Source organism: Lolium rigidum, chromosome 6 (assembly GCF_022539505.1).
Source record: "Lolium rigidum isolate FL_2022 chromosome 6, APGP_CSIRO_Lrig_0.1, whole genome shotgun sequence".
Taxonomy (NCBI): Eukaryota; Viridiplantae; Streptophyta; class Magnoliopsida; order Poales; family Poaceae; genus Lolium; species Lolium rigidum.
Genome location: NC_061513.1, coordinates 104325338 through 104336560, shown reverse-complemented (window position 1 = coordinate 104336560; position 11223 = coordinate 104325338). Strand labels below are relative to the sequence as shown.

The 11223-nt window shown below is 42.9% G+C and overlaps 2 long non-coding RNA genes across 5 annotated transcripts; one reads left to right on the top strand and one right to left on the bottom strand.

Moving 5' to 3' along the window:
- Positions 1-2222: 2222 nt before the first annotated feature.
- Positions 2223-7212, top strand: LOC124661727. Of its 4 annotated transcripts, none has more exons than XR_006990272.1 (6): positions 2223-3102; positions 3205-3249; positions 3341-3617; positions 3701-3827; positions 3970-4994; positions 6856-7212. It is a non-coding gene; the product is annotated as an uncharacterized LOC124661727 (long non-coding RNA). The 4 variants fall into 4 exon arrangements; XR_006990273.1 differs by having other exon boundaries at positions 3341-3827; positions 3970-4077; positions 4156-4994; XR_006990271.1 differs by having other exon boundaries at positions 3341-3827; positions 3970-4589; positions 4738-4994.
- Positions 7213-9494: 2282 nt separating this feature from the next.
- On the bottom strand, positions 9495-9886 carry LOC124660108. Its single transcript, XR_006989795.1, has 3 exons — positions 9831-9886; positions 9642-9700; positions 9495-9548 (listed from the first exon to the last, which is right to left on the bottom strand). It is a non-coding gene; the product is annotated as an uncharacterized LOC124660108 (long non-coding RNA).
- Between the last annotated feature and the right edge of the window lie 1337 nt (positions 9887-11223).

The window sequence follows — 11223 nt, the reverse complement described above, 5'->3', positions numbered from 1 at the left end:
TGTGAATATGCGATATGATGCATCGCTGATATAATACGTTCACGCTAATCTACAGATTTGCAAATTATGGAGCTTCCATTAATGACACAGGAGGATTAGAGTCTTTGAGATACTTTGTTGATTTTGGGAAATATACTTTGATTCTAATGAACAAACTAAAACTATGGAGGAATTATAGGATGGTACACAAATTAGAGGTACATTTGTGAGAACTTTCACCCGAGTAATTTATGAGATACGAATCTAAAGGGGTTTACTCTTCTAGTTCTATGTATCCAACAATAAACTTTAGAGGTGTACAAAAGATTTAGATTTTCTTACATGTTGTGTGGAATTTGAAAATTTCACTAAGGATTCATATTGTCATTTGGATTTTCTCACAGAATAAACTAATCAACAAACTAAAACTATGGAGGAATTATAGGATGGTACAAAAATGAGGTACATTTAGGAGAACTTTCACCCGAGTAATTTATGTGATATGAATCTAGAGGGATTTATTTAATCTTCTAGTTCTATGTATCCAACGGTAAACTTTAGAGGTGTACAAAAGATTTAGATTTTCTTACATGTTGTGTGGAATTAGAAAATTTCACTAAGGATTCATGTTGTCATTTGGATTTTCTTACGGAATAAACTAATCAACAAACTAATACTATGGAGGAATTATAGGATGGTACACAAATTAGAGGTACATTTAGGAGAACTTTCACCCGAGTAATTTCATTGATATGAATCCAAAGGGGTTTACTCTTCTACTTCTATGTATCCAACAACAAACTTTAGAGGTGTACAAAAGATTTAGATTTTCTTACATGTTGTGTGAAATCTGAAAATTTCACTAAGAATTCATGTTGTCATTTGGATTTTCTCATGGAATAAACTATGAATATAGGCAAGGGGTATGAGGGTATGCGAAAACCTTTAGAGTGTGAATTATCAAAGGAAATTGAATATGTGGAGTATCATCGGAAATTCCTATCTGATCCCGAGCACAGATAGACTCGATATTAGACCGAACACTACTCTAGTGATTCACACCAGCCAGCCTATATCGGTTTGTATTTCGTATTTATTGATCTTTCAAACTGTTACATGGCCCACGTCTGGAAGGGTATCAAATATGGAAGAAGACGTTGCCCAGCGGGTCTTGACAAGCCCGCATGTCTTGGACCGAGTTCTACAGGCTATTTAAAGAAAAGGCTATCAGGTACATATCTCGACATGTTGCTATGCGGTACAGATTTCGGGAGCAGCTGAGCTCGGGAGCAAAAACGCCTTCCTCGAGTATCATTGGTTTGTGTGTACAGTTGCTAACCTTTGGGATGCTGTGTTTGAAGTTTCTGATATTCATGTCACTATAGCTTCGAATCGGTTGCAACCAACTTGCTTTGTAATAGGAGATTTCTTCATTTTAATGTAGTTACTTTTTCCATCCCGGGGGGTGTGCGGACAGTAGAAATTACATTGTTTTTAATAAGATTAGTTGGATTAACATGAAGCAGATGTGACGCTTTGTTCTCACTCAAACTGGAAGGTGCCTTTCAAACAGTTGAGAGGTACACAAATCTGCCAGTTCATGGACATGATGATCCTGAAGATGAAAAAACTTCTGAGTCTTTGAGTGGAACAAATCTACCAGTTCATGGACATGATGATCCTGAAGATGAAAAAACTTGAGTCTTTGAGTGGATCTCCACTTGGAAAGCCATTGCCGAGGGTGCATGACATGGTGGTCACTGGTCGGCCATCACTAGAATACATGAAGACACATCCGGAGGAAGATTCTTCTATCCATGTGGTGGTATGAAGCTGATATCCATCGGTCTATGTCCTTTTGAAGAAAAGAGCTGTCTCATCTGAAGGTATAATAGCTGCCCCCCCATGGGGGATTCACAGCGATTCTAGCATGTCAGCCGTTGGATTGTTACAGTATGTTGATCTTGGCTGTTCCTTCGCGCCTAAAAAAAGAGATGGACCAGCCACGGTGGTTCCTCTCCTAGCTATCCCTATGCAACGGTCATTTTTTACCCGCGTCTGGCTGCTCGTGGGTCCCACCTTCGTCCGGCCCCGTTCATCAGTCGCTGCGGGTGGCATTTGATTCGGTCGGGCGTGGCGTCAGGGAAAGAGGAAATATCTCCACTCCCAGGGGTAAAGTAGACATTTGCCACAAGTGGTTGTGCGTGAGACAAAATTAGAGCCCGCCGGTCAAACCTAATCCATTCGTTTGCAACAGCTGCCTCTATCGTCTTCCACCTACCAGCTTCCCTCGCGTCCCCCGCATCCCGCCGCCACCTCTCCCTGGCCCAGCTCCTCCTCTGCGTTGGTGCCGCCACCACCTCGCATTCTCCTGTGCTCCTTTCTGCCTCGCTGGTGATCTCCTTGGGTAGAGAAGGAGAGCGCCGGCTGGCCGGCCTTGGAGCAGCACGCGATTGCTGCAGGCTGCACCAGCCATGGGCGACCGCCTCGCCTTGCGTTGGGTTCGACCCCGTGGATGATCGCCTGCTCCTCTGGCACCACGCCGCCGGTGGGCTTCTTCATCGCCGTGGGGTCGAGCAGCTGCAGCCAGCGGTCAACGCGGGAGCCTGCAGATCCGTCGTCGTCCACGTCTTCCGCCCGCTACGCCCGCGGCCGCCGGCGGTGGCCTGTCTTAGCCCATGGCGGCGGTCTATTGTGGATTGGGTTCATTTTGGTTCTTCTCTGTGTCGTCGGCGGTGGCCGGTGCTCGAGTTTGGTTGAGGCCAGCGCGCCTGTTTATTTAGATTTTTTTCCGCTCGCAGATCTGTCCATGGCTGCGCTCCTACCTAATTTGTTTTTCATTTTTTTACTTTTCATGGGGTACCGCCTGTGTTTGTTTCTTTTGCTTCTTCTGATTTTTTTCCCCTCTTCTTGACTGTGTTTCTAGATTAGGGTCTCCTATGTCCGTTCTTCACCATCGAGGGCACCGTGAGTGTCGTGCTTTGCCGTCATTCTTGCAGGTTGTAGACTCGGCCCCTTGTTCGTCAAGGAGGGTGCTGGCGAGTAGTGCAGCTGCCTCCCCTTCCCCACCTCTCCTTCCCAATGGAGGGCAGCCAATTTTTCAGTCACGAGACCAATTGGAAGGTACAACTCTTCAATGATGAGATTGATTTAATGCCCTACATATTTAAACTTCAAAAATGAATATTCGTGAGTTGTTTTTCAGTACTACTGTTTATGATTTAGGTTTCACACTATGAATATAAGATGGAATGGAGACATAAAATGGATGTAGGTTTTCCTTTCTTCCTTCACATTTGATCTCACACATGTTTGATTGGTTATACTTAATTGTTAAGACATGAAGATATATGGATTACAGGTAGGCCTACTACGTCTCCTCGGTATTGGTCGTCATGGGCAAGGATATCAAGAGTTAGCAGCATGTCATGTTTAAAGATCCAGACATCAAATTGGAGGAATGGTTCAAAAGCACCAATTTGAATAAATAAAATGGCAAAGTGGTGGTACGTAAGGATGCCTTATTTGAGATTTATTGCTGGGATTGTCTGGTTTATTATGTAGGGTTGGATGTCCTTACACATGTCATAGGTATAGTTGTCGCTTATGGTGCTGCTGAGAAAGCGATAATTTCAGAGGTACCTTGTACCAGTACATACTGCTTTGTTTCTTAAAAGAGAAAAGAAAGTGTCCATAATTTGATATCTCTGATGTCTAACAGCTAATTGATGATAATATTATCATACACCTTCTCCTTTAAGGGGTCTGTGAATTTACATCAATTTGTAACTGATGCTGGGACAACTAATAACAGTCAGCCTATGCATATCATTCTGCTTCAAACTGAGGTATTATTTATATCATATTTTTTCTTAATTGCACTTTACGTTGGTCCTTAACACCCAACAGAAAGATGGTTTATATCCAAGTCTGAATTTTTATCATTTTATTCTATATTTCACAAGCCTTATTATTTTGTAAAAATAACAGCAACCTCCAAGAAAAGAATGATATGTTCTTATCAAAAGGGTCGGGACCTATAAGCCTTATAAACGGAAGCAAAATCAATGGCTTCTGACACGCACGATGGCGGACTTGGTTAGCTCCTTCATGCCGCCTTTGTGCATCACATCTCCCTCATGTCGGTGTTTAACAGGAGGTGCTCGGTGTATGCAGGTTGCCGCTTCTTGGTGGTACGAGGCCATCTTGTCGGTCATTGTCTCGCTTCATCTCGTGCAGTAGCTGACATAGCTCCTTCGCCTCCATTCCAGCTGATAAATGTTGCGGAAAATTTCATAGGATGTGTGGATGTGTCAGTTTATCTGCCTTCAGCGATAGTGCCTACAGGATGATTTTACAGGGAGGGGAGGTGGATTATGAAGAGACAATCATGGAGCCAAAAGTAACGGAATGTCGGTCATCTATCCGATGAATGGACATCCCCAAAATGGCCATGAGATTGGGTCTAATGGTCTGGATGGAAAAGATGTATTTATTTCGTAACTTCGAAGGGAAGAGCGGTAGCTTCTCTGAACAAGTTTTCCATAATGCAAAGATAATGTCAGATCCCATGCGGATGACGAGGCTCTAACCTACTCGTGTTCCACCTGGTAAGTTGTCTTTCCATAAACAACTATTATGGTTCCCACATTGGAATGCTTACCTATTATTTGCCATAAGCATTTCATTAATTTACTTATGGGAATGTATGTCCTTCTATATTTACTTGTTTTTGTTATGCGTCATGCAATGATGGAGGTTGAGAAGACAACTTTGCAACCGTATGGTCTTCTAAAAGGATTTATGGGCGCTTGTTTGTGTCAGCGGAGGTTGTTCACATATTCAGACTACTTGTATACATCCTTATGACCACAAAGTTTGGAATCAGATCTTTGACCCTATGTTTAGTGTCGTTGGTTCTGGAGCTCACAAGCCTCCTGGTATTTGCTCATGTGCAATAGTCCTAAATCATAGGGCCTGAAATTCATCAGCTCTCGTCTACTGAGAGGGACGAGGTGAGACGGTTTCAGTTCTCTGTTACTACCAAACTGAGAAAGATAGTTAGTGCATCTACATAACACTTTTTCCCCCAATGAGCAACTTACCTATATATTTTAGTATTCATTTCTTACTTGGCTTTTGATTGTGAGTGCATTTTTAGTTTCTACTGCTAATTGAAGAGTTCCCTGCTAGTGTAGTGAATGCTAAATTGAAGTTACATCATTATTTGAGACCCTATCATTTTTTTGCAAAAATCAGTAATGAGCAATCCTTTAATGTTTTCATTGAACTTTCTTTCCTACATTTATTTGCCAGCTATCTCCTACCATATATTAGCACAATCTTAGCTCATATCACTGTGGAGTATGTTGAAACCTGCAGGGATGTTCCGTGTATTTTATTTGGCATCTTTCCGCCAATCGTCGTGGGGTGCACATAGAGTCGGGTATCTTTGAAGAAGCAAAAAAAACTTTGTCTCTCAAGAGAAATATTACTATTTTTAACTATAATATTATTTTTTTTGTCTTAGGAGCCTTCCATGTAATCAGTTATGCATGGCATTGGTGCGAGAAAACACTTATTGTGCTTTATGAATCTACAATGACTTCTCTAAATTAGTATTTTAAAATTTTGTTTCTTGATTGCAAAAGGCTTTTGCAGGGTGCCTCACTGGTTTATGTACCCTTTGTGATTCCTTGCAGAAATGAAGTACGTGTCATTTGAATGGAACATATTTTTTCTCGCCGAAAATAATAATTGCAAATTCATTATAGCTATAGTCACAATCTGTTCTGATCTAAATTTTGGATGTCGTTGCTTGAAATTCTGAAACAGTGTGCCTTTTGGAGTAGGAACTTACATCTACAACAATACATTATCAATTGAACTGAACTATGGCATCAGGCTTGAGTTCAAGAAGTGATTAAAATGCCACTTCTCACTCTTAGTACCTATTTTTGTCTTTTTTGTGCTCAAGCTGGTGCTTTGATATTACTGAGTAGCTACATAAATCAACCTCATGCACAAGCTAATGAATCTTACTTCTCTCTCTCTCTCTCTCAGAAAAGCTAATGAATCTTACTTAAATCCATAATTGCTTGGTGCTCCAAGACACATATGTATTGGACATTGCTGGTTTTGATTGCTTTATTTTATGAGATAGTTGTTGATGAATCTTCTTAATGGAGAAATAATTGAGATTCCTTTGGTACACAAGAGGATATCATTCTAGAGCTTTAATTCACTTACCTTTGATAAAAAACCTTTATATTTGCTTTGATATAACTTTGCATTAGTTTTCGGTTTGTACATATTGTTTTTCAAACAGTTGTCTATGGTTCCACTGTAACTGAACCTTGCCCATGGGGAGTGCTGCTGCCGATTAAAGCAATAAAATGGTAGGCTAAGTAATGCGTGCTACTAGCCTGTTTATTCAGAACTAAGCAAGTACACTGACTGAATAATGGTTTTATTGGATGGGTACTTTTGAATACAAAGAAAGATGGCATCATCATATCAATACATTAGTAATAATTCAATGGTGAATCATCTTCAACAGCCAGCTTGCCATTGGCACTTACAGTTTTCCAACTCAAGGAATGAGAAGACAAAGCCCTAATCTTCCCAGTCACTTCTTGGTCAGCTTACTTAGTTGTATGCCGTAAAATATGTGTAATCACATTTCGTATTTCTTATTATGTATTATTCTATTATATGCAGCAATTCCTTCCAATCTATTAATCCATGGATAGTCATGCTATAATACTGTAATGGTCTTTTTGGAAATAGTACTCATTTGTGTTTTTTGAATCCACTACATTCATTATCCTCTGGATGTGTGTTTAATCGCATTGCATTGTATTCCCTTTTTTGTAGGTTTCTCATGAGTGCGCTAGGTGCTTCTGGACGGCATCATGGGTTTGATGATGTTACTCCTCGCTCAGTTCTTCTAATGGCAGTCTGAGGGGTAGGCCTGGAGTTCCAACGCTCTATTTACTCCCAAATTTTCTGCTGGTATACGTGTTAGGGAGGCTCATCATCAATCTACTGTGGGAACATGATTATGTTTAAGCAGCTAATCCAGTCTTCAATCACTACTGCCTTCACTTATTCAGTACTATGTCTTATCATAAAAGTTACAGCAACTACCCAGTCTATGTTGCATTTAGTTTTATTAGTGACGCGAACAAGTCAATCAATCAATTTTCTAATTAGTACAAAATATCTTTTGCCTGCGTTTGATTTTATTCATTTATTCAAAATTATTTTCTTCAGTTTTGAGTCTGCCATTGACTCATTATAGACAGACATCAATGAATTATAAGCTGATCAAATATGAAACTTACCTTTTGATTCTTTCAGTAAATTGATCTCAGTTTAAGTAAATAACAGACGCCTTACTTGATACACTAGGTGATACGGCCAAACAACACCGCAAATGTCTTGTTTCGACATAACCAAAAGTCTATGTGACCAGATGAGTGCAATGGTGAACAGATTCTGGTGGGCACAACAAAAAGATGAAAGGAAAATACATTGGTTGAGCTGGGAGAAGATGGCCAGACCAAAGAAGGATGGAGGGCTGGGTTTTCGGGATCTTCACACGTTTAATCTCGCCATGCTAGCTCGACAAGCATGGAGATTTCTGATTGCCCCAGATTCTCTGTGTGCTCGAGTACTGCAAGCAAAATATTTCCCAAATGAGACAGTGTTGAAGGCTGTCCCGATGAGAGAGATGTCCTATACTTGGAGGAGCATCTTAAAAGGGGTGGACGTGATCAAGAAGGGGCTAGTGTGGAGAATTGGTGATGGCAGGGATGTGAATATCTGGGAAGATCCGTGGCTTCATCGTGATGGAGCAAGGATCCCGTTCACGCCACGAGGCCAAAATGTGATTACCAAGGTTGCCGAGCTGATTAATCCAATTACAGGGAAGTGGGACGAACAACTGATTACTGACATGTTCTGCGAGGAGGATGCCAAGTCGATAATGACAATACCGTTGAGAGAGGATATGGAGGACTTTCCTGCCTGGTTTCCTGACCCGAATGGAGTCTTCTCTGTTCGATCAGCATACAAATTATTGGCGCGGCAAAGGCAACCTCATGCAGATTGCTCCGGGAGCTCTGGATTGCAACAACACAGGAAAGAATTCAATTGGAATCTACTCTGGTCCCAAGAATGTGCACCAAAAACAAAGCAGTTCTTGTGGAGGCTTTCTCACAATAGCCTCCCATGGAAAGTAAGTTTCAAACGCAGAGGTATGGATGTTGATACCATTTGTCCGATGTGCAACCGGATGGATGAGGATGGAGGACATTTATTCTTGCATTGCAAGATGGTGAAACAAGTCTGGCGCAAGCTCGATTTGGAGGAAACAAGACTGTCGCTGACAGCGTGTGCGAATGCACAAGATATGTTAATGACCATCTTTCAGATGGATCAGCAAGAAAAATTGCTGATCATTGCTATGCTATGGCAATGGTGGACGGCCAGAAACAGAAAGAATGCGGGGGATTCGGAGCGACCTCTAGATGAGGTGGTTTTCAATTCCAGAAGATGGGCCAAGGAGTTTGCTGAATACTATGTAAACAAGGAGAACACAGTTCGTCAAAATGAGAAGAGTTTGAAATGGAAACGGCCATGTAGAGATGAGCTGAAGGTAAACATCGATGGGGCGTTTACCGCTGAGCCGCTGAACGGGGGATGGGGGTTCATGATACGTGACCATGAAGGACAGGCAGTAGGAGCAGGAGCAGGCCAGATGCAGTTCCCACAGAGTGCCATCCATGCAGAGGCGGAAGCGTGCATCCAGGGACTGACGGCAGCGATGAACTGGGGCATGACTCGCATTGTCCTGGAGTCGGACTGCCTGGCACTGGTGAAGGCTCTAAACAGCGATGGTTATGATCGCTCACCAATTGGTGTCCTCATTAGAGATGCAAAGATGTTTGCTAGACTGAATTTTTCATCAGTGTCTTTCGTTTATTGTCGTCGGGATTGTAATAAAGCCGCACATGCCATGGCGGCGTTAGGTGCCTCCAGTAATGTTGGTAATGGCCTCCTGTGGCTGGATGATGTTCCAAACGATGTAAGTGTGATTCTGGCTAGCGATTTGGCTATGCCTGTGTGTTAATGGAATGTGGAGTTCCATATCAAAAAAAAAACACCGCAAAACAATGAAGCCCTTGGCGAAACACCAAGGGATCTATGTACCATTCTTTCCCTAATTCATTTTCCTCAAAAACAAAGATGCATCACGAAATTGCCTACAGTATAATGGATTATTGCAAGTGTTAAAGAAAAGGCAGAGGCAAGTATTGAAAAAAAGCAGCGTACCAGACAGTAAGCCACCGCCACCATTTGCAACAGAGTGCTTCTTCGTCCTCTGTTGTCCTCTGTCCTGACAAAAAAAACCTCCACCAAGCACCACTACAAACTACAGCCCACGAAGGCATGGGCTGCCGCCAATGTGGCGCTCCGGATCTTTCCCTGACAGGGGCCTCTGCCGCCATCAGCTGCTTGTGCCTCCATCAGATTCTTGTAATACGCTACACCTTCCTTACTAACTGTTCCCTTCCCATGTAGATCAAACAAAATGCATCAGTGAAAGACAGAAACATCTGAGGCAGATGTAGTAGCTAGACTCAGATTTGATGTACCATGAGATTGAAAACCGATAAACATCGAAATTCAGGTTTTCCAGCAGATCAACATCTTCCTGTAGTGACATAAGAAGCAGGAAATATCATGGTGACATAATCCATTTTTCGCTCAAGAGAGTTTTCAGAAATTAACTGCACGTGATTTCAGAAAGAGAGGTGGCGGGCATTCGATTCTCATGTACCTACCTTATAGAGGTGGTACTCATCTGTGGAATGTGGCCATGTTTGCATCCGCATTTTCCCTGTTCGTCGCAGCACAAAACAAGAAAACGATGCTAACTTCAGTAAATTAGTAACTTTCTTGAGACACACTTGTCAGCGGCACGCACATCCCAGCTATTTGAGTCGATTGATAACAGTAATATATAGGATCTAGCTCAATTAGCTCATGGAGCTCGTGAATGATGCGCGTACCAGGCATGTGGACGAAGCGGCCCAGATGGAGGGCTCGCCGCCGCTGCCGCCTTCGGTGGCTATGCACTCGACCTGGAATGCCGAAGTCGCCGTCCCGAATACGAACCCCTTGGGAAACTCCGCCTGGCTCAGTCTGCCTGTGTTGACCGCCGCGCGGGCACATCACAAGCTGTCGTCGAGCAGCGGAACGACCAGCAGCGGTATCAGCTAGCAGCAGCGGTGGGACGCCGTGGGACGACGGAGCAGCCATGGATGCACACATCTGAGCTAGCTTCCGACGAGCTAGCCCGAGCAGCAACCGAATCTCACTCTCGGTGGTGGAAGTGAAGTGAGCATTTCCTTTCTAACACCTGTCGTTGTGGCCGTGATGTGTCCTACTCCTACATGCTTGCCTGTGTGGCCAGGCCACTGAGTCGGTGAGCTGAATAAACAATAAAAATGTCTTAAATTCGTAAAAAATTGATAAAGGAACTTTATATAAATTTAAATGTATATGTTAATAGTTAATTTTTAGGACAATATTGGGCAAGCCTCCGGAATTTAATTTTCGAGCCCCCGGTCCTGGTCCCCGTGCTGAATGTAGCGAATTTTTTTGTTTCAGTGTAGCAAAAGATGGTTCGCCCACGAAAGAAACAAAAATACCGAGTCCGTTGGGGACCTCACTGGAGATCTCGAAGCAAAAAAAAAAGATATTGTAGCAAACCCGACCTCATCAGAGACATCGATGAAGAACTCGCCCAGGACATCGTAGCACAATTTCTATACACAAATAGAAAAATGAAAAAACAATTGTAGCAAAAAAAAAACTATCATATCATCACATCATTTTAAGAGGTCTTCGGCGAGGTCTTTGCAATATCGCCGACCGCCAGTAGCACGTCGACTCCGGTAGGTAGCGTTGCACCCCTCCCTTGCAACACATTGGATCACACACTGACACCTAGCTGGTAGCACCGTCGTGCCACCTTGGAAGCAAAATCATCACACCACCATGACAGCACCACCATTTACCGTTGGTAGCAATGTCACCATACCCTGATAACACCTCACCCTAGCACAAGCAACAACATGTGACGACGATGCGGTCATGTCCCAGAAGATGCAGGGGACCGGAGATGGTCGGGGAAGGAGGAGCACGTGCGGGGCGTCGCCGGGTCTCTTGTGT